This window comes from Syngnathoides biaculeatus, chromosome 13, assembly GCF_019802595.1.
Source record: "Syngnathoides biaculeatus isolate LvHL_M chromosome 13, ASM1980259v1, whole genome shotgun sequence".
In the NCBI taxonomy this organism is placed as follows: Eukaryota; Metazoa; Chordata; class Actinopteri; order Syngnathiformes; family Syngnathidae; genus Syngnathoides; species Syngnathoides biaculeatus.
The window spans coordinates 15,834,678-15,858,824 of record NC_084652.1 but is presented as its reverse complement, the minus strand read 5'-3'; the positions used below and the strand labels follow the sequence as shown (position 1 = coordinate 15,858,824).

General features: G+C 41.6%; 1 protein-coding gene and 1 non-coding gene across 2 annotated transcripts in view; one reads left to right on the top strand and one right to left on the bottom strand.

Moving 5' to 3' along the window:
- Nucleotides 1-24,147, bottom strand: part of cadm3 (cell adhesion molecule 3) — a 126,751-nt gene that overhangs the window by 92,111 nt on the left and 10,493 nt on the right. The window lies entirely within an intron of this gene.
- Nucleotides 22,614-22,686, top strand: trnap-ggg (transfer RNA proline (anticodon GGG)). The gene has a single exon. It is a non-coding gene; the product is annotated as a tRNA-Pro (tRNA).

Below are 24,147 nucleotides of genomic sequence, written 5' to 3'. Positions count from 1 at the left end.
CCCCGTGACCCGACCCAGAAAAGTGGTAGAAGATGGATGGATGGACAGATGGAACGTTTTTTGAACCCCTTGCCAAGGCTTGAAAGGCTAATTTGAAAAACCCAACCAAGAAAGCGTGACCCTTGTTAGAGTCACTGAAAACAATTTTAAGTCTCTGATTTACATCATCGTGTTTTGGTTAACCTCAAGACACTTCAGCATCTTCCATGCAGATGATATTTTTGAGGGACTGCGGGAGATCATCAATCAATAAAATAAACTAAGTTGGATGGATGGATGCTCGCATCTTTCATTGATTTCCCGGGTGACAAACGTGTGGGCGCTTGATTTGATATTGAATGTTTTTAATCTGGACCGTCAATCATTTCAAAGTACTGCCTTGTTGTTTTTTGGAGGAAATGTCAGCATGTTATCATTCCGCCAGCAAGTGACCTCCATGACGTGAATGTCCTTCTGCCGTTTCCCTTCTGTCTTTTTAGATGGAAGCTTAAAAGGTAGCCTACATGATGAAACCAGGAAAACAAGGTCAGGCTGAAAACAAGCACAAAATGTCACTGAGCCTTTTAGATAACATCATACCCGAGACCTTACAAGCACTACAATACACAACAAACTTTATTTCAAACAATAACCTGGTCTTGAATCCCTAACTTCAAACCATAACCTCTGGTTAAAACCATAACCCTGGCATTAAATGGTAATTTAAAAGAACAACTTGGAATCCACATTTAAATTCAAAACCCTAACCTTTTTCTTGAAGTCATACTTTGAAGCCATAACAATACTAATTGTTAAATCTAACCCAGCTTCAAACCCTAAACCTGGTTTAAGGTCCTACTGTCAAACACCGACCCTTGTTTGAAACCCTTAGCCTGTATTAAAACTCTGGTTTGAACCCTAACTCTATCTTGAAACCTGACTTTGAAACTCTTAAGGCTTTGGAATCCTAATCCAGGATTGACCGATCATCCATTCATCCATCAATTTTCTTCTGTCTATCCTAAGTAGGGTTCCTGGGAGAGCAGTTTAAGCAGGGAAACCTAAACATCCCTCTCTCCAGCCACTTCGACCAGCTCTTCCGAAGGGTTTGGTTCCTAGGCCATCTGGGAGACGTTCTCCCTAGCATGTAAGGGGTCATCCCCGGGGCCTCCTCCCATTGGGACGTGCCCAGAACACCTCACCTGGGAGGGATCCAGAAGCATTCTATCCAGAGACCTAAGATACCTCATTTGACCCTTCTCAATGCCAAGAAGCAGTGGCTCAACTCTGACCCCCTCCCGGATGACTGAGCTTCTGAACCTAGCTTCAAACCCTTCTCTAAAACCTTTTACCCTGTGAAACTCTAACCCAGGATTGAAATGGTAATTTAAAACCCTAACTTGAAATGGTGATTTGAAATGATAACACTGTCTTAAAACCATTCTTTAAAACCCTAACCATCCTCTAAGTCCCTTGCCTTAAAACCAAACATTGTATTTAAAACCCCCAATTTCAAACGCTACACCAGAGTTGAAACCCTAACTGTCTTTAAAATATAGTTTGAAACTCTAAATCTGGCTTTAAAACAATAGTTTCTTTTGGCTTGTCCCTTTCGGGGTCACCACAGTGTGTCATCTCAGATGAACTCACATATATGTTTTGGCACAATTTTTACGCTGGATGCCCTTCCTGACACAACCCTTCTCAGGGAGTGGAGGCCCCAGTGGAATATGAACCCACAACCCCTGGTTTTACCAAACCAGTGCTCTAATCACTGAGCTACGGGGCCTCCTGTAGTTTCTTTTCGGCTTGTCCCTTTCAGGGTCGCCACAGCGTGTCATCTCAAATGAACACACATATTTGTCTGGCACAAGTTTTACGCCAGATGCCCTTCCTGACGCAACCCTTCTCAGGGAGTGGAGACGCTGGTGGGATACGAACCCACAACCCCTGGTTTACCAAACCAATGCCCTAACCACTGAGCTATAGGACCTACATTTTGAAACAGTAAACATGACTTAAAAACTTAACTTCAAGCTCGAACCTTGTCTTAAAACCGGATATTGAAACCCTACTCATGGCTTTAAACCACAAATTGATACTTTAAACCTGGCTTTAATCCATCTTGAAAAACCACAAGCCATTGTTTGAAACCCTGTCTTGAATTATTAATTTTTAAACCTTAAATCTATCTTGGATCCCTACTGAAAACCCACAAACCTTTGTTTGAAACCTGACAAAAATAATAATACAAATTTCAAACTCTATCCTCATCTTGAAACCCTAACTCTTGGGTACCCTGACGATGGATTGAAAGTATAATTGGGAACTCTAACTTGAAACTTTAACCTTGACTTTGAAATACTCACTCAGACTTACAGTGAAGAAAATAAGTATTTTAACACCCTGCTATATTGCAAGTTCTACCACTTGGAAATCACGGTGGGGTCTGAAATGTTTATTGTAGGTGCATGTCCACTGTGAGAGAGGTAATCTAAAAGAAAAATCCAGAAATCACAATGTATGACCACTCCATGTATTATCCGGAATCAGATGCGCCTGTGTGAGGTCATTACCTGCATAAAGACATCTGTCCACCTCATACAATCAGGAAGACTCAAACTTCTAACATGGCCAAGACCAAAGAGCTGTCCAAAGACACCAGAGACAAAATTGTACAACTCCACGCGGCTGGAAAGGGCTACGGAGAAATTGCCGAGCAGCTTGGTAAAAAAAAGGTCCACTGTTGAAGCAATCGTTAGAAAATGGAAGAAGCTAAACATGACGGTCAATCTCAATCGGAGTGGAGCTCCATGCAAGATATCAACTCATGGGGTCTCAATGATCCTGAGAAAGGTGAGGAATCATCCCAGGGCGACACGACAGGATTTGGTCAATGACCTGAAAAGAGCTGGGACCACCGTTTATAAGGTGACTGTTGGTAATACACTAAGACGTCATGGTTTGAAATCATGCATGGCACGGAAGATTCCCCTGCTTAAACCAGCACATGTCAAGGCCCGTCTTGAGTTTGCCAATGACCATTTGGATGATATAGAGGAGTCTTGGGAGAAAGTTTTGTGGTCAATGAGACCAAAATGGAAGTTTTTGGTCATAATTCCACTAACTGTGTTTGGAGGAAGACGACTGATGAGTTCCATCCAAAGAACGCGATCCCTACTGTGAAGCATGAAGGTGGTAGCATCATGGTTTGGAGGTGTTTTTTTGCACATTGGACAGGACGATTGCACTGTATGAAGGAGAGGATGACCACTGCCATGTATTGTGAGATTTTGGGGAACAACCTCTTTCCCTCAGTCAGCGCATTGAAGATGGGTCTTTCAACATGGCAATGACCCGAAGCACATAGCCATGAAAAACAAGGAGTGGCTCCGTAAGAAGCATATCAAGGTTCTGGCATGGTCTAGTCAGTCTGCAGACCTAAACCCAACAGAAAATCTTTGGAGGGCGCTGAAACTCCATGTTTCTCAGCGACAGCCCAGAAACCTGTCTGATCTAGAGAAGATCTGTGTGGAGGAGTGGGACAAAATCCCCCCTACACTGTGTGCAAACCTGGTGAACAACTTCAGGAAACGTTTGACCTCTGTAATTGCAAACAGAGGCTACTGTACCAAATATTAACATTGGTTTTCTCAGGTGTTCAAATACTTATTTGCAGCTGTATCACACAAATAAATCGTTAAAACATCATACATTGTGATTTTTGGATTTTTCTTTTTAGATTATCTTTCTCACAGTGAACATGCACCTACGATGAAAATTTGAGACCCCTCCATGTTTCTAAGTGGGAGAACTTGCAATATAGCAGGGTGTTCAAATACATATTTTCTCCACTGGAAAACCCAACCACATCCTTGCAGGCAGAAGCTTACAGGTAGGCTGATGAAACAAGGGAACAAGGTCGTGGTGTATAGTGGCTGATCCTTTTAGACAAGTGTGGCTCAAACCTAAGACCTTCCCAAACAAACAACACAAAATGTCCTCGTGCTTTTTAGTGCTTATGAAGACATCACGGCGGAGCTGATACACAAACCACAGAACTCTTTAAAAATTCATCACAGAATGGGGGGGAAAAAAACAAGGCAAAAGAAGCAAATGAGGAGGGTAAACTGAGACTCTTGGCTTCCATCAGAAAGACTTTTAGCCTGAAGGAAGTTGAAGAGGATCATGAGATGTTCCCAGCAAGGCGCTCATCAAACATACAGTAGCCGCGTTAGCACTGTGTTAGTGTCGCGTTAGTGCCTCTAACAATCGTCATGCCTCCAGGCCGAGCGGCTTCATCATGGCATGGAGCTCGTGAACACAATTAGATGGGCGCCCTATGCCAATGCCAGCGAATTATCACTTGCAAGATATCGACAAATAATCATTACAATCATCATCATAATCAACAGCAGCAGCATGGTCATCATAATTTGCTCTTCATCGTTCATTTACGATATCTTACTAGTTGAAAGAACAGATTTCTATAGCCTTTTCAAAATCGAATTACAGATATTTTGAATGTCACTTCACTGAAAACCAACTGTACACTTCCACCAATGTGTGTATACATCGTCATCATCATCAAGAATGTTTTTCAGCAGGTATGTGTGCAAGAGGATCTCACCAATTTATTTATGAATGGCGTGGTTCTCATTTCTTTATGTGTGCATAAATTGTTATTTTGCCATCAAAAGACTTTTCCCAGGCTAGTCTTTATCGTTTTATAGTTTGACATTTCACAAAAGCCCAAAATATTAGTGACAAAATAACGGTTTTGTTTTTAGAAAAAGCTAATTTTTTAAATCCGGTCAGAATCCGGTGGTCTATTGCTAATAACTAAAGAAAAGAAAACGTGAGGAAGTACTTTTTGTGTGTGGTGAAAGTAAAGAGTCAACACTTTCTTCTAATTTGTTTTTATAGCATGAAAAATAATTCAGGCATCGTGAATAATTAATGAACCTACCATAGGTGTTTTCATCAAAAACATCAAAAACAATTTAGATTCTTCAATAAACCATAACCAAGCCTCCTATCTCATTGTACTATGTGTGTAATGAAAATACATGGCATTCATTCATTACCGGACAAAATGCATATTCCGCACAGAAAGGTCTGAGTCGGCACAAATTGGAGCCTGCGATGCTTTTGCAATGCTATTGTTGTGAGGCGACAGCCACTGGAGCATAGCGCTTTATAACACATCACACTCGGAAAAAAAAAGACAATCAAGAACAAAACAATGGCACTGCTGCTGCACCTTTTGCCGTTAAGTGCTATTGTTGGGTCGAAAAAAAGTCTTAATGACACTCAAGTACTCGCTGGGCTGAGCACCTAAACAAGACAATGGAAGATAACAAATTGGGGGGAAAAAAGGTCAGTAAAGGGGACTAGGAAACGGGAAAAAAGGGGAGAGCATTTGTGTTTGTACTTGTGTGCTTGAGACTAAAAATCTTAATGAGACTCAAGTACAGGCTGAACAATAAAGATTGCAGGGAAAAGGAAGGAACCAATGATAGGAACAGGAAGAGGTTCAGGAGGAAAAGGGGGAATAAGGGGGAAACAAGCTGGAAATGTCACGGGGACGTAACGGGAAAAATGGAGAAACCGGAAAACGTAATCAACAGGGAGGAAGTGAAAATGAGAAAGTCGGAAATGGAAAAAGTCCAGGAAAAAAAAACAGGGAGGAAATAGGAAAAAGGTCCGAGATGGGGGGAAAAACATGGTAAACAGGAAAAAGGAAAATGAAGTGAAACGGGAGTAAAAAGATGGGAAAGAGGAGGCTAGGAAATGGGAGATAATGGTAAAGAATGAATGAAAACGGGAAGAAATAGAAAGGTATGAAACAGGGTGAAAATTAGGAGAAGGTAGAAGAAATAATGTATCTCGGCGACACGGTGACGCAGCTGGTAAAGCGTTGGCCTCACAGTTCTGAGGTCCCAGGTTAAATCCCAGACCCGGCGGTGTGGAGATTGCATGTTCTCCCCGTGCTTGGGTGGGTTTTCTCCGGGGACACCGGTTTCCTCCCTTATCCCAAAAAAATGCAACAATAATTGGACACTCTAAATTGCCCCTAGGTGTGATTGGGAGTGCGGTTGTTTGTCTCTATGTGCCCTGCGATTGGCTGGATACTAGTTCATGGTGTGCCCCACTTCCTGCCCGTTGACGGCTGGGATAGGCTCCAGCACTCAACGCAACCCTTGTGAGGATAAGTGGCCGAGACTTATTCCCGAATAAACATTCGTGAACATGCAAGGCCATTTTTGAAAGACACTCTTGCATAAAGAACCAACCGGAAATCTCGTAAGAACGTTCTGAAGATGTTTCCACAATATGCATTATCAAGTTCTTTTTTGTACTGTAATTGTACATGTAATTGAACATGAATGGAAGGTGCTGACTAACAAGCCAAAAATAAAAAAGGAACTCAAAAGTTTCATGGACTGATAATTCAGTTGGATGGATGGATGGATGGATGGATGGATGGATGGATGGATGGATGGATGGATGGATGGATGGATGGATGGATGGATGGAAAATTCAGAGGGGGAAAGGAAGGAAATGTGGGAAAAACAGTTAACAGGAAAATGGAAAAAGAAATGAAACGGGAGAAAGAAGCCAGGAAAGAGGGGAGTAGGAAACGAGACCTGGTAGGAAAGTGAAGTCCAAAATAAAGGCAGGAAAAAGTAAGGGAAAACAGGGAGGAAACAGGAAAATTACCACAGTGGGAAAAAGGTAGCTACCAGGAAAATGGAAAAAATAATTGAAACAAAAGTATGAGAGGGGGAGTCAGAAACAGGAGATAAAAGGTTAGTCAATGTGTAGGAAAGAGAATTTGGAAACAGGAGCAAAAGGTAATGAGCGGCCATTGCTGGGATTCAAAATTGGTCGCCTGCCAAGTGTTGTCGCCGCGAGCTTGTTGGTGTAAGTGGATCGCTGTCATTAAGGTCCCCGCCCACTTTTATGAAGCGCTTAACTGGTCGGGAAATCATCCGAAACAGGTGGCCGGTATGAAAAAAATAAATAAACGAAAGGACCGTGTTGATAGAGAATGTGGCTTGTACGCTAAACGGTGGTTTAATGAGGATTATGACGCTCACTTGGAAGTGAAGAGATCTGTGACAGGTGTTTATTTTTAGTTTAATGGCCGCTGTTTGGAGCCTGTGATTTGTGGCCGCTGTCACACGCGGACGCGCTCACAATCACAACAACACATGCTTGTCATGTTTTGGCAGCCATGAATTATGTTTGGTGGGACGAGATGGCCTGTCAAATACGCACACACTTGTTTTTCATTTCCTAGAGTCACTTTGGTTAAGTGCCATAGTCTATCCTCCAGACCAGTAGGGGGCAGTGTATGACCTGAGGTTTGGGATGGCTAGCTTCCTTCAGATGGTTTAACAAAAGATTGTTTTTCACAACACCACAAACTCAGATTTTTAGTTGTTTTCCTTGTGTCGCTGTTCTGTTTAAAAGCTTCCCTCAGAGTATTTTTCTAAACATCAAAGACAAATGATATTGTAAAAATCAAAGATGATGATTTAGATTTTTTGATGAGAGATTTAATCCTCAAAGAAACGTATGTCTTTGTCAATCTCTATGACATGAGTCTTTGACACACCTGATATTCATGTTTTCATACAGCCAACAAAATGTACACATTTCCATGAGGATCCAAATTTTCAGTAAATGTAACCTTTTGTAAATATCAAAGCAAATGTGTTTTCAACAAGCATTCACATTTGGTAGACAGTAAATAGTATTTACGTTTTTCATCAGCTACAAATGGATTTTAAGTCATCAGCCAGCCCTAATGAAAAGTTTTTGTAAACAAATGTAAACTATCTAACTCGCATGACATGCACATTTTCTTTAAAGGATGAAGACAACAATAATCTTCATCATAGGTAACATATGTACACGTATTTGTAAATATTGACCATTGTCTTCATTGAACTTTAAGTACACATTTTCATAATTGACAATTTAGTCAAATAATTTTTTGATTGTTTTAATACACATCTAAGACAATTCAGTCTTTAATGATCCTCATGTTTTTATAAACACTATAGTCACATTAATGTTCCCCAAAATGGGAAATTTCGATCAAGAGCTCTCATAAATTAAAAGAATCTACGTTAAAGCATTTGGTTTTAATTTAAGGCAGGATAGTAAATGTGCCAAGAATACATTATACAGTAAAAGTGTATGGAATTAAAAGCTTACCCAGGAGCCAGCAGCTCCCCAAACGTTGGCCATGACCCCCCGTGGCCCTTACTCCTTACCCTCCACCTTTCCGCCGTAGCTCACTGCCTCACATCACTCGCCCCTTTGCATGCAGGAACCCGCGCGTCATCATTTTCTCCGCCTTTCAAGAAGGCCTCATAAAAGACGACCTTTTCCACTTGAAAAGTACATCGCTATCACGTCTAATGATCCACCCGCCTCCCATCATGCAACGGCACTCTCGCCGCTTTTGCTCTGCGCAGGGTACGTGCGAAAAGCTTGAACCAATTATAACAGCGCTGTAAATGATGGCTGACACTAAATGCCAGGTACTGTAAGAATGCAAAGGGCATTTGAATAATACGGCGTGGCGTTTAATGGCAGGGCGGTGTGTGGGACGTCGAGATTGGGAAGCACCGCGGAGCAATGCCGGATGGAGATAAATTTGTTTTACGGAACACTGGCTTTGATGCCTGACAGAAATTTCGTCAAAAACAACAAGAAGATATAGGTGCTTTGGTTAAAAAAAAAATGAACAAAAACCTAATAAAATTAAGTTGCTGTATGTCGACCATCTATCTTCAGTGAAGTTAAGATAACGCATCTGAATTCGTGAATTCCACTGTCGTAAACATTAAAGACGAGTTTCGTTGAACGGAGAAATCAATCCTCATCATTTCTGAGAATAATCCAAGACAACTTTGCATCTACACCGTTTCAAGAACATCAAGGACAATTTGGGGTCTACAATTCACCAAAGGAACCTGATTTTGCAAACTTAAAAGATGAGTGTATTTGGTGAATAACAAGTCCACATTTTCGTCAACAGTGAGGACAAAGTAAGCATCTTCAATTAACCTAAGGTACACATTTTTAAAGGCAATCAAGACAATTCAACGTTTTCGCATCATTACTCCTTAGATTGACATGAAGTAAAGTAAGTAAGTAAAGGAAAATGTAGTATATTCTATAGCCGTACGGTTTTTGGTCATACGATAACATTTTTTTCAGTTATTCAATTTTGGATTTTGGTGACAAAATTCTTTTGGTCCGAAACCCCCCAAAAATTGTATTTTTGGCCCATTCTCAGCCTCAAAAATTTAGCGGTGGAACATTCGATGCATCACTAGTTATCACAAAACATCAAAGAGAATTTGTTCTCCAATTAAGTTGAAGCACACATTTTCGTAAACACCAAAACCTGTCTCACACCATCAGTGAAACGGCAGTCTAAAGTCAACAAAAATGATCCACTGTGACTCGTTTAATCCCATTCGCACCTTGTGTTAGCCCAAAATGATGATGACAATTGGTAAATGCCCCATTTACACTGAATGAGGATGTTTTTACAGCTTTTCTGTATTACTATCAGCCAACCTACTTCCCGCACATCATTTTGTCATTTTTGTCACGAGCCTTAATAGTTTGGCATCAATTGGCATAACAGACATAATGCAGCAATTGAGTGATTGTGTTCAGTTTGAATGTAAACAAGCGTGCCTGTCGGGGAACATAAAAATCACTTCACTCAGTTAACCTTGAGAGTTTGTTTTTCTTTTTTTTTTTTTTAAGAGTGATGACTCATTTTCGCCGGGGACAGCTGCAGACTGGGATGGGGAAAAAAAAACATCTGGCGTTTAATCGTTAGGAATAAGGCTGCTCGATCGATTGGCAGTCAGTCACCGACCGGGATTCAGGGGAACTCACGCCACTTGGCACACGCACTCGGTCTTCTGGGTGAATTTTGCTAGCCATGTTTGAAATTCATCTTGATCACCATCATAAGCATCATCACCATCACCATCATGAATACCAGAAAATATTGTATGCTCAGACTCAAGATTACGTGCTGTTGTCAATCAAAGCCTTAAAATTCAGATCTGCCAAGTTTTTTGCAAATATCAAAGACAATTTAGTTTCTTCAGTGAACCTGTGTTTTTGTGAATATAAACTTTTGTTAATAAGCAAAAAAATCTTGAGTGTATTAAGTGAACTGAATTTAATCTTCAATTACTGTGATCATCTGGCAACCATTTCAGGGTGTACCCCGCCTCCTGGTTGAAGATAACTGGGATAGGCTCCAGCACTCCCGCGACCTGCATGAGGATAAGCGCCTAAAAAAAAATGGATGGATGGATAAGCTTCCATTAACCTAACCTCATTGAGGACAAGTTCGTCATTGAAAGTGACAAGGGGGATTTCAAAACAATGAACATTTTCGTCTTCAAAGAATCCGAAATATCAAGTTTCATTAACATACAAAAACATTCTCAGATAACCTTATATATTTTTTTTAAATAAAACAAAGAACATTTTGTCCTTATCAAACTTGAACCTAATGTGGCAGTAACATGGTCAACTAGTAAGCATACAGAATAAATTGTGAGATTAATTAAGACTTGTGTTTTTGAAACTATAAAAGATGATTTAAAGTCATCACTGAAATTAAATTGGGTATTTTCGTAAAAGACAACATAAGGACTTAAATATCAAGGGACAAGAGTCTTCAATCTGTTTTTGTCAAGATCTAAGATAATTTAGTCAACAAAATATCAGACAATATAGTGGTCAACTAGCCTAACGCAGTGTTTTTGTGGACACTAAAGACTAGTTTTCAGTGAACCTACAAGTTTTTGTAAATATGAATGTTAATCTAGTCAGCAATATACCTAAAATTCATGAAGATATAATTAACAGTATTAAACAAGTCAAACATCAAAAAGTTTTGTAAAGATTTAATACAATTTAGCTTTTAATAAATTTAATATATCCATACATCCATTAATTTTCTAAGCTGCTTATCCTCACGAGGGTCACAGGAAGTGCTAGAGCCTATCCCAGCTGTCAACGGACAGGAGGCGGGGTACACCCTGAACTGGTTGCCAGCCAATCGCAGGGCACATGGAGGCAGACAACAGTCGCACTCACAATCACACCCAGGGGCAATTTAGAGTGTCTAATTAATGTTGCATGTTTTTTGGGGTTTTTTTGTAAACACTGAAGGCTATAAAGATTTCACTGAACCTAAGGTGTGTTTTTCGGAAATACCAAACGCAATTTAGTTTTTCGTGAACCTAGATGTTTTTGAAAACAGTCGGACCAAAGACAACATCTCACATCGAAACCGAATAAGAGGATGAGTTTTCCTTGTACCTAACGTGTATTTTTATAAATATCAAAACCAATTTAGTATCCTCATTCAATCTATGCGAAGTAAATTCATAAAGAAATAGACAATTTCCAATCTTTATGAAGAAAAAAAATGAGGTGAACTGTCTGGACTGCTCTGTCTTTTTCGTCCGTCTCGGCCATCGCCTTGCGACGTAGACAAAGGGCGGCAAACAGGCGTCTCTAATCCGCCGGCTGAATGAACAGCAAAACAAAAAGGAGGAGGAAGGCAGACACGGCAGCTTGGACACACGGCGGATAAGCTGATTAGGAAGAAGACACGGGCGGTAATGGAGGCATGCGAGGGAACAAGAGGAATCCATGCGGTAGGGGTGAGATGGCGGAGGAAGAAAAGAAGCTAGCGAGTGCTAATGACGGGGAGCACAAAGCGCAGAGGGGGGAATAACAACAACGCCGGGGAGCGATGGAGAGAAGAAAAAAAATCAAAACAAAAGCCGTGTCTCGGGAGGAGAAAAAAAAACCCTTTAAAAAAAAGAGCATGCAGCAGGATATTCACCAGACAGTTGGTCTTCAACAATCCGAATGTAAGCATTTTTGTAAAAATCAAAGATGATTTTGTCCGAGTACCGAGAAGTAAAAGAAGAAACATCAAACACAATTTCATTGTCCTTCAAAACAAAGGAAATTGAGTCTTCAATTAACTTAAATGACAATGTTTTGGGTAAAAATCTGACAATTTTGAGTCTTTGACAACCCAAGGAAAATAGCAAAGGCTGTTTTGAGTCTTCAGTTACGTTAAAATAACTGTTTTCACTAGCATCTGTTGAATGTCTTTATTTTCTTCAATATACCTGCTTTTTTAAATGCTTCCCTTTAATTTATCCCATAAGGGGTCGTCACAGGGCGCCATCCCTACCATTTGCATCGAACACCAACTGCCTTCATCTCTTACCTCACAACATCCATCAGCCTTCTCTTTGGTCTTCCTCTAGAGCTAAAATGCCTAATCCTAACCTTTAATATTCAATATCCATCCATCCATTTTCTGAGACATGAATCCTCAGGAGGGTGGCGGGAGTGCTGGAGCCTATCCCAGCTGTCAACGTGCAGGAGGCGGGATACACCCTGAACTGGTTGCCAGCCAATTTAAGGGCACATAGAGAGAGACAACAGTCGCACTTACAATCATTTCCAAGGACAATTCAGAGTCTCCAATGAATGCATGTTTTTGGGATGTGGGAGGAACCCCGAGTGCCCGGAGAAAACCCACGCAGGTACGGGAAAAACATGAAAACTCCACACAGGAGGGGGGATGAGAAAATTGAACCCGGGTCCTCAGAACTCTGGGCCCAACGTTCTACAGTTACGCCTCCATGCATAACTATATATATATATATATTATATATATATATATATATATATATAATATATATATATATATATATATATATATATATATATATATATATATATATATATATATATCCTTTGAACTTGTCCAAACCATCAAAGACCGCTCTTTCTAACTGTCTTTTCTCATTTGTAATCCCATCCAACCTGTTCCCTGTTAGATTGAACCTCCAAACCTTCATTTCTGCCACCTCCAGCTCTGTTTCCCGTTATCTCTTCAGTACCACAGTTTCTAATCTGTACATCATAGCTGGCCTGACTAATGTCTTGTAAACTTTGCCCTCATCCTAGCAGAGATTTTTCTGTCACATTACTGATCTGACACTTTCTCCCACCTGTTCCAACCTTCTTCAATCCATTTCTTCACTTCATTACCACACTCACCATTGCTCTGGACTGTTTCCCCGAAGTATTTAAAGTCCTCCGTCATCACCATCTCTTCTCCCTGTAGCCTCCTCCTTCCTTATCCCCTGCCTCATTCAGCACATATATTACGTTGTTTTACTATGGCTAATCTTCATTCCTGTACTTTCCGGTGCATGCCTCCACCTTTCAAAATATTGGTTTTGGAAACATTTCAGTCTCTTCCACCGGCCTAAAGTGCAGGAAGCATGGCTGTATAAATCAAACAGAATTTTGAGTCTTTGAGAAACTAATGGTGATTTCCAACCTTTATGGAGCCAAGGCACGACTTTAACAATTGAAAAATCTCACGACCAACCAACAGACTAAAATATCACAAAAAGTGGACACAATAATTACTTTATTGTATGTACAGTACTTCCTGCCATCGAATAGAACACCATTCGTCACTTTGCCTTACTGGCATAAATAGATGAACAGAGATACATTATTTTCTGTAAATATAGATATTTTTGAACATCCATCCATCCACTTTCTTTACCGCTTATCCTCACAAGGGTCGCATTGAGTGCTGGAGCCAATCCCGGCTGTTAACGAACAGGAGTCGGGGTAAACCCTGGACTGGTTGCCAGCCAATCGCAGGGCACATAGAGACAGACAACAGTCAAACTCACAATCACACCAAGGGGCGTCCAATTAATGTTGCAAGTTTTTGGGATGTTGGAGGCAACTGGAGTGCCCGGAGAAAAACCCACATAGGCACGGGGAGAACATGCAAACTCCACACAGGCGGGTCTGGGATTGAACCCGGGACCTCAGAACTGTGAGGCCAAGGCTTTACAAGCTGCGCCACCGTGCCGCCCAGATACATTATTTCTTGTAAATATATATATATTTTTTTAACAATTACATACAATTTTATAATTTCCCATGGCACACATGAAGAGCGGTCACAACGGTTGAGAATTATTGTTTTATGTACACATAATTCTGACTCATTATCAAACTTATGGACAGTTTTTTTGAAACATCCATGACATTAGAGAATCTTCAAGAAACCAATGAAAATGATTTCAGAAATATCAAACATAAGTTAGTCGTCACTTTTCACAGGTTTTCTTAACAGACAACAAAGAAGACGATTTTGAGTCTTCAACCAACCAAAAGTCGATCTGAGGTTTACAGTGAACCTATGTACTGTGTCTTTCATCTTTGAGAGATCTTTAGGACATACAAATTCAAAACACACTAATGCGAGAAGACAATGTCAACGCATCGTCTGCTGACCGCCGTGCTGCAACACCCAGCCAGGTGGACTTGAGCTAAATGTGCAGCTAATTCGAATGAATGAGATTTACTTGAAAAAGAAGATGCTCCTGCCTGTAAGCTGCTTTACTTGGCCCCGCATGAGGTGTTACACAACACACAGACATAAGGACACAAGATTAACTCAGAAACACACTCGGGCGTTTGGTTTCGGTCTACTTTGCTCTTTGACATGGATAAGCGCACCATGATGAACCTTCAAACTAACACACATACGCAAACGCTAGGTGTAAACAGCAGTCTCTTTTGTGACTTCTCAGAGAATCCCACTGGAAAGGTGAATGTCAAAAGTGTACGCCGAGCTAAAGGCTGAGCCGCCATTATTTTTTTTACACCTCTGCACTGTACCCCAAGCGTTATATAGATAGATAGATAGATAGATAGATAGAGATAGATAGATAGATAGATAGATAGATAGATAGATAGATAGATAGATAGATAGATAGATAGATAGATAGATAGATAGATAGATAGATAGATAGATAGATGGATAGATGGATGGATGGATGGATGGATGGATGGATGGATGGATGGATGGATGGATGGATGGATGGATGGATGGATGGATGGATGGATAGATAGATAGATAGATAGATGGATGGATGGATAGATAGATAGATAGATAGATAGATAGATATAGATAGATAGATAGATAGATAGATAGATAGATAGATAGATAGATGGATAGATAGATAGATAGACTTCCTGTACACAAGTGCATTTACACATTTAAAACCACTTTTTCCAACTTTCCAAAACTCTCACAGAGCTTATTTGGGGGGGAGGGGGGGGTCCTGTTAGGTCAACTTTTTAAAATTCTGCTGTGGTTTCCTAGTATTATATTTGATGTATATTGAGAATCAGAATCGATCAGTCAAACAGAGCAACGTTTCTCGAGGAGAGAAAGTATCTAAGACAAAAGACAAAGCCCTAATTATTAATGGGACGAGAAAAGCACATCATTACATAGCTATAAATGTGAAAAATTAGATATGAGTGCTGCATTAGGCGGTTGTGCTCCATCCTGTGAGGTAAGGACGGGACGAGATAGAACAGGACAAGGACAGGAGAGGATTGTGTATCTGGATGTAGAGCTGAAGTGTGGTGGGATTGACTATAGAAATTTTAAAACACCATAGAGTGTGAGCAAGGGGATACACAAGCAATTCATATATTCATATACGTTATTTTTCACGATAAGTGAGTGGCTCCACACCCAGCAAAAGAGTCCCAGGGGTGGGTCCCTGCGGACACATGCGAGTGAGTTGAGACTGTTTCGCATGCACAGACGTGTTTTGTCAATGCTGTGCCAGCACCAGGGTGGCTGAGGACCCCACTCAATCAATTGAGCGGTGGGATAAGGCCCAGTGGTCCACCTGAGACCCGGTGGATAGGACTCATCCCACACCAAGGGACTCAGGGGAGTCCGATAGCCCCACCGAGGCGCCCCAACAACTGGCCACCTAGTGGAGCCCGCTGTAGACTCCAGCAGTTCCACTACGTTTCCAAGTGAGCGTACACCTCGACCAGAACATGACTGAATCCGGCACCAGTGATTGTGCGCTACCTAAATTTATTCACTGCTGTAGATGTTTTTAGGTTTGTAAACCACTGTAGTGACCAACTGATTCCTGTAGATGGCACCAGTGCATCAGCAGAGGTTTTGAGTAGATGATAAAGGTCAGGCAGTAAATATCACCTTATTATGTCAATCATGAGGGAGAAAAATCCCAACATGTTGGAAGGCGAGCAAGTCCAGGCACCTTGCACTTGAACAGATTATAATTATCATAATTTGGATGATTTTAAATGTATGATTTTATGTAGGGTGAAAACAGTAGATTTTGTGGAAGGTTGTAGAAAGTGTGTGTCACTGTCATGATAAAAGATGATGGATGCTGTTCATTGAGTAAATGATGAACACCACCACAAAAGGCAGTGATGGTCAACTCGACCCATGCGGTCCGGTTAGTGTCTCTCATAGTTGCATATCTGTAATTAAACTATGATTTTGCAGTCCAAAATCCGTTCCTTTTTAGTTCCTTGGGTTATAATTTGAAGTGTCAAAGCAAAAAAAAAAAGCAGCATCAAAGTCGCTGGTCTGCAAAATGTTCATTTCATAAAAAGTTTGTTTTCGCAACTTTTGTCAGAAACTGGTGTTTTTGGTAAAAACCAAGTTTTATTGGTGATTACTAATGAATGGGAAAAGCAATAAGTCACTCATGGAAATTAATTGTAGAACCCGGTACATTGTGTCGGAGTTGAGTCACGTTCGGCCAATTTGCTTGGTGTGCACCAGGCACAAGAGATACAGCTGCATTTTTAATTACAAGAACAACAAAAAGACCACACAGACCAGAATTCGACCTAATCAAGCACCAGGGATTGTGTTCCACCTAAATAGGATGGACTGTAAATTCCAGGTGAGCGTATATACCTCCTCCAAGGAGGCACCCAGATGAATTACAACAGCGTTATCTGGCTATAAAGAGACACTTAGTGAAGGAGCCTCTCCCAAGGCAGCAGCTGAAGTCATCAACAAAGGCAACCTCGGGTCTCTCATACTCTCACCCCCGGACCCTTGGCACTCAGACGGGGTCGATAGCCAAGAGGCACACAGGCGTGTCACTGTCCGACAAAGATGTGGCTGTCTCTAAATCCTCGGGTGCTCTGACCGGGAATGCATCAACGACAAGGCGGCAATCAATTAAAAAATGTCCATTGCAGAATTTCCGTCGGATAACGAGAGGAAGGAAGGAGGTCAGATGAGGGAAGTGATCAAAACCAAGAGGGGGGAGGTAATAAGGGCTCTTGTTGGTGGAAACAAGGTGAATTAATTCATCCCAAGACTAGTCTCGTTGTTGTTTGTTTAATCGGCGGCTTTCAAGGCCCGACAGCTTAGCATTATTTTCCATGACCTTGAGAAGTGCTAATAGGCGGATGGACGAGTGGACTCATGCAGTCAGCAGACAGACAGACAAACTAATCAACCAGTGGACTCTTGTGCGGATGGATGGATGGATGGATGGATGGATGGATGGATGGATGGATGGATGGATGGATGGATGGATGGATGGATGGATGGATGGATGGATGGATGGATGGATGGAAGCACAGATTAATGGGCAGATGGGTTGATGGGCTGAAAGACAGAAAGAAATGGATTGACTAATAGATGAGTAGACAGCTGCATGAATGGATGGGGAGATGGACAGAGTAATGGACAGATGGATGGACAGACTGAAGACCAAGATGACGGATGCATGGATTGCTGGTTAGGCTGTTGCACTGATGACGAATGGGCGGACACACAGACAGGCAAAGATGTATAGACCGATATATGACAGATGCCCTGATGCATGCTTGGACAGAGGGGTGGGCAGATGTGAGTGGGCGAACGCATGGAAGGCAGATGGCAGAATTTCCACAACCTTGAGAAACACTAGCAGACAGATGCGCGAGCAATGAGAGATGCTTGCAGACTGATGGGCTTCGTAAGAGGCCTGTTGAGTGCACAGCCACTTTCCTGAAATCCCCCAAAGTTCTGTTGATGTTAAAAGTAGCATTAAACCGACGTAATCATGAGAGCGTGACGATGTTTGTCATCCTCTGTACCATTTTGGAGCAAAAGGGGGCACTAGAATCAATACCACAATATGATAAAGTGCCATTTTCTGAGCAGTGTATGGTCGGGCTAACTGCTAAGCCAAGCTCTTTCCAGCTGCTGATCTGCGCCTTAATAGCTAGCAAAAAACAAACAGTGAAAAAGTGATGGCTGGCTTAGAATGCTGTACCTCATGTTCATTTTTATTGTCTTACAATGTCATGTTTGCATTGTTATAGGCATATAAAATTAAAAATCAGTATATTGAGGATAGCTAAGCGTGATTGCAGGAGAGGACAATGTCTGAATACAGTGGCCCGCTGCCATTTGCGGGCGCTAGCCCGATCACAAATGGCAAAAATTAGCGAAAAGTTGACATCCATTACAATTGGATTATAATAACCCCAAAAATCTTTAATAGGCAAAAAAAAAAGGGGCGGGAGAGGGGCATGGTCAAGATAACAGATCAGTTTCCCTGGACGATGATCTCAAAAGTTTATGTTTACTAACCACTTCCCCCGTTATTTTATCATGTCTTCATTTGTGTGTCATTTGTATGTTTTGATATGCTGTGCTGTGATTGTCTTTTGTGGAAAATTTAAAATTATAGATTTTAATTTTAAAACGAGAGTAAAACAATCACCTTGTCCTTTTACGTGGCAAAAATTGCTCTTAGAAACAAGAGTATAAAGTAATAAAATTGGGAAGATGGTACTTAATTCAAGCAAAAATATCTGCCAGGAGAACATGGAAATTTGAGTTGGCATGCCACAGGCAAATAAATACCAGCTCTACTGTTACGACTGATGCAGTAATTTATAGAAAAGCTGGCATGAAAGCACCTAATTGCTTGCAGTGTCCCCCTTAAACACAATTCTCACATACTACATCAGAAAACGGGAAAATCACGTCAATTTCAACACTTCATCACATATCAGTACCTTGCACATAGGACGTCTTAATGTGCAAAGGTACAGTGGTTGCGTCGTCAAGAAAATTTACCTTCTTATGAATTGTATCAGGTTTAACACCAGCGATTCAATGGCAACATTGCCTTCCGTTGAAAGCAATTTTTGCCATCCCCACCAATCCCAACGTGCTGACTCTTTGAACTCTCACTTTGGTGAGCTCTATTTGAAAGGGACAGGCGAATAAATCTCTACAGTTATGCCCCTGATAAGTCAATTTAGGGAAAGCCAGCGTGAAATCGGCTAATTGCTGTCGACACAAAGGGGTGTGGGAGTTGAAAATGACACACTAAACTTCCTGCTATCACTATTATACACAGACTTCTGATATTACATCAAAAGACGACAAATTCACAGGTCGCGCTCACACCCACATTCTATATTGGGACCTTATCCACATGAGAGCGAGCTGGGAAATAGACAGCGGTGTGAAAGGAACTCAAAATGAGTCATAATAATTAGCCCCATCGGGGAGCAATGGACCGAGTGAAATCCAACTATAGTTCTTCTTCCCGACAGCGTACCAATTGCACGAGTCCCATCTATTCCACGTCAGCGCTTGCTATGGCGTTTGTGCACCCGCCGTTGTGTCAGCTTGCGAGCTTCCTCGGAGGGGAGGCACTAATTGCACCGCCAATTCCACAGCTGGATGTGCAGCCGTGCCGAGGGAAATGTGGCTCTTGGAAGGCCACATGGATTAGGCACGCCATCAGCCAGCTGTGCCCTGATTGCCCTGTGCTGACCCAATTACTAAGGTGCTGCCAGCAGGGCAAGACGATTCCACAGGCCAAGTCGGCCACCTGAAAAGCCAGCGGACATACAGACAACAAATGAATGGATGATGAATGATTGGTTAGGCGGATTGCAATTAGGTAATTAAATTCTTGAACAGCTAACCTACAATTCCCATGCAACATGCTGCCAGTTTTCTGCCTTGAGTTGTTGTCACACGTTACTGGGCCAATCAGTTTCAATATTATATACAATAGACTATTGGACGACTCATCACTTTAAACTGGACACACTCCGTGAACTTTGACACCCTTTACACAATCGTCATTGCACTGGACTAATGCTCTAAGGGGGACCTTAACTGTTCTAAATGTTAGAAGACATCCTAGCACAACTTTGCACAATCGTGAGCTCTTATAGGGGGGAAAAGTTCCCTGTCATTTGGCTGTCTATTGTTATTTGTTCTTGTTCTGCATACTCAACATGTATGTTGTATTAGGGTGGTGCAAAGTACTGGAAACAAATTTTTCTTACATACTCGGCCAATAAAGCCGATTCGGATTCTGGAGGACGGTGGATGGGTAGCTGCATGGAGAACTGAACAGAAGGATAAATGAAATGATGAATAGATGGATGAAGAGACAGATTGATGGATCATCGAAGTTTAGTGAATTAGCAGATGGACGACATATGAATGGATGAATGAACTGATGGACAGAGAGATGGATGGCAGACAAAAAGTCAGATGGATGGATGGATGGATGATTGATGATTGTCATGTCGATTGTTCCTGAGTGTTGATACTCGGTTCCTGTTTATCACTTTAAGACCCACAATGAAGATTAAAGGTCACCAGAGCGAGAAGAATTACCAACTTGGGGCTCATCACCACCCCCCAGTAACCCCGTACAGGACCGTCTCTGTTTTAGTGGCCGGAAGCCCACTTCCTGTTTGTTTACCACCGAATCCTCCCCATGCCTGCCAAGAAAGCAACAGCGGGGCGAATGGCAAAGCATTAGCTGTAGTGCACAAAAGCACAAGTAGGCGGAATGGAAGCTTGGAAGCCAGGCCCTGTGCCTGTTAACAAGGCTGACTGATAAGCGCTGACTCATTAACAAGCCGAGGTGCGACTTGTAGGCCCCGCAGGGGAATAACACGCCAAAACCACGGTGACATTTAGAAGACAGCCTGAGATACTTTTACATTTGGATACACCAACTCGGACTCGAGCTATTTGCTGGATTCTGCCTTGGGTTTAGACACCACCCACTAGCTGGCAGAAAAGCAATTACTTCTGTTTACGGTGGGCCATAATAAAGACACTGCAGCTGATTGATTAAAAAAATATACATATTTTTTTTTCACCGCAGCATGCACAATTGAGGTTCACTCCCAAGTTCTGGTTTTATCTCCAGACTTATTCCCGAATAAACATTCGTGAACATGCAAGGCCATTTTTGAAAGACACTCTTGCATAAAGAACCAACCGGAAATCTCGTAAGAACGTTCTGAAGATGTTTCCACAATATGCATTATCAAGTTCTTTTTTGTACTGTAATTGTACATGTAATTGAACATGAATGGAAGGTGCTGACTAACAAGCCAAAAATAAAAAAGGAACTCAAAAGTTTCATGGACTGATAATTCAGTTGGATGGATGGATGGATGGATGGATGGATGGATGGATGGATGGATGGATGGATGGATGGATGGATGGATGGATGGATGGATGGCGGACAGATGACTGAATGTTTGGCTAGATGAATTAACTTGACAGAAAGGTGGCTGGATGCCTGACAGATACAGATGGATTGGTGAGTGGTTAAAAAGATTGATGATGAATCGATGCTCCAGATGGAAGCATGGATGGCAGGATGGATGAGTGGATGGATAGATGGATGAGATGCCGGAGAGACCGAATGCTGGATGGGTGGGTGAATGAACCAAGGGATTGATGATTTGAACTAATAGGCGGCTAGATATTGGATAGATGGATGGTGGGTTCTGTCCTATGATGTCTCGTGTTCACTCATTGATTTGCTGAGTTCAGCATTCTCTCTCTCGCTCTAATACATAAAATTTAAAAATTTATGCTAAGTAGATTTTCGTGCCTCAAGACCCTTTTAGTGCAGACTCCATTATGACGTCGTTCTTCTTCCACTACCCACCACGCCCTCATCCTCCTCCTCTTCCACAGTGCTTTGCAGTGGTGGGACTGGACGCTTCAGCTTCACAATCGCTAACAAACAGAGATTAAGAACAGCCTCAACCAAGGGGTTTTTTTTTTTTTTACCAATTGTCACTTGTGAAAGTAATGAGCAAGCTGCTCTGTATTGACATTTTGCTCTCTTGGATCTAAAAGGGATTCCGAATCAGGATGAGACTTTACCACTTTTAAGCAATTAAGATCCTACAAAAGCGCAACAAATTACACTTCAACTAATGAGATTCTACAGATTTAGAAGTGTAAAAACCCATTACACAGTGGCATGTGAATTTCACTCAACAGTATCCACTTTGCTGCAGCGTTCCATTTTCTTACCCTAAACTGTAACCCTAACTCCTTGGAACCTTAGACCTAGCCCTAACCCTATACGAAAACTTTAAATCACAAGACCAACCCTAAAAGTGAAGGTGGAAATCTTAACCCTAACCGTAAACTATAACACTAACGCCGCTCATAATTTGAACTCGAACCCGAACCCCAAATACTGAGACGGAAGCAGGTTACAAGTTTATCCCAAAATTTAAACCTACTCAAAACCCTAATCTGTAACCATAATCCTAAACATCTATAAAAGGGAAGCCAGTTGGAATCTTATTCTCAGTAGTAACACTAATTTATGAACAATAATTTACCCCTTTCGGGTGGAGGCCCTGTAGCTCAGTGGTTAGAGCACTGGTTTGGGAAACCAGGGGTTGTGGGTTCGTATCCCACTGGGGCCTCCACTCCCTGAAAAGGGTTGCGTCAGGAAGGGCATCCGGCATAAAAATTGTGCCAAACATATATGTGCGTTCATCTGTGGTGAAACGCTGTGGCGACCCCGAAAGGGACAAGCCGAAAAAAAAAAAAAAAAAAAAAACCCTTTCGGGTGACACGGTGGTGTAAATGGTTAGAGCGTTGCCCTCACAGTTCTGAGGTCTGGGGTTCAAATCCTGGCCCGCCTGTGTGGAGTTTGCATCTTCTCCCCCGTGCCTGCATGGGTTTTTCTCCAGACACTCGGGTTTCCTCCCTCATCTCAAAAACATGCATTCATTGGAGACTCTGAATTGCCCCTAGGTGTGATTGAGCCTGCAACTGTTGTCTGTCTCCATATGCCCTGCAATTGGCTGACAACCAGGTCATGGTATCCCCCGCCTCTTGCCTGTTGATAGATGGGATAGGCTCCCGCGACCTTTGTGAGGATAAGTGGCTCAGAAAATGGATGGATTGATACCCTAACTCGTAAGAGAAAAACCAAACCCTAATCAATGAACATAAACTGTAACCTAGATTCTATTCCTTATCATAAAATTGAAGCACTTTGGAATCATGACCAAATCCTAAATTATAATCCAAAAGGCCGCCATAATCTCATGTATGATTTGAACTCCAATCCCTTTAGCCCCAAAACCATATCCTGCAAGGGAACTATGTTGAAATCTTATCCCTAATCTCTAGCCCCCAAATGGAACCAGATTGGAATCTTCGATCCATGTTTTGATCGGGTTAAAAGATGCGTACCAAGCAGGGCACCAGTGGGCCTGAAAGGCTCTCATAGTCTTGATAAAATATGTCTTTTTTATTGGCCCACGTGTATACATTCAAATTTAGTTCAAACTAGCAGATAGTATAGGTATAAGTATAAGGTTAAATGACAAACTTTTTTGTAGTCATCACTCGTGTGTCAAAAATCAAGTCAAAGTTGATTAGCTGATGATGTTTCTGGTATCTATTCAGTACAGAAAAGCAATCCCCAACCTTTTTTGGGCCACTGACCAACACATTTTGATGGACGGAGATAGAACCAACTAAAATTACAACTCACCATCACACTGTATTTAGTTGGCATAACCAGGAGTCCTACATTTGTTGAAACGCAAGTGTCAAGATGTTGGTGTGTGTTGCAATATGAATAAGTTCTCGTTACCTTATTGATGTTCTCCGCACATAATTGGACATAACATTTTTACAACAAAGGTGGGGCTTCACTACATGCAGGTGCCCTCGTTCCTCACCCAGTCTCAACGTCCCATTGGTATGATTCTTTTAGGATTAGCTGTGATCGGGTGAGTCTGAGCTCGTGATGTGAGGTTAATAATTATACTTATACTGTATTTTTCATATTGTCGGACTCCTTTATATGTCAAAGTTTTGGCCATACTGCCTCAAAGAGCATTGTAGTCATTGGGAATAATTTTTGACAT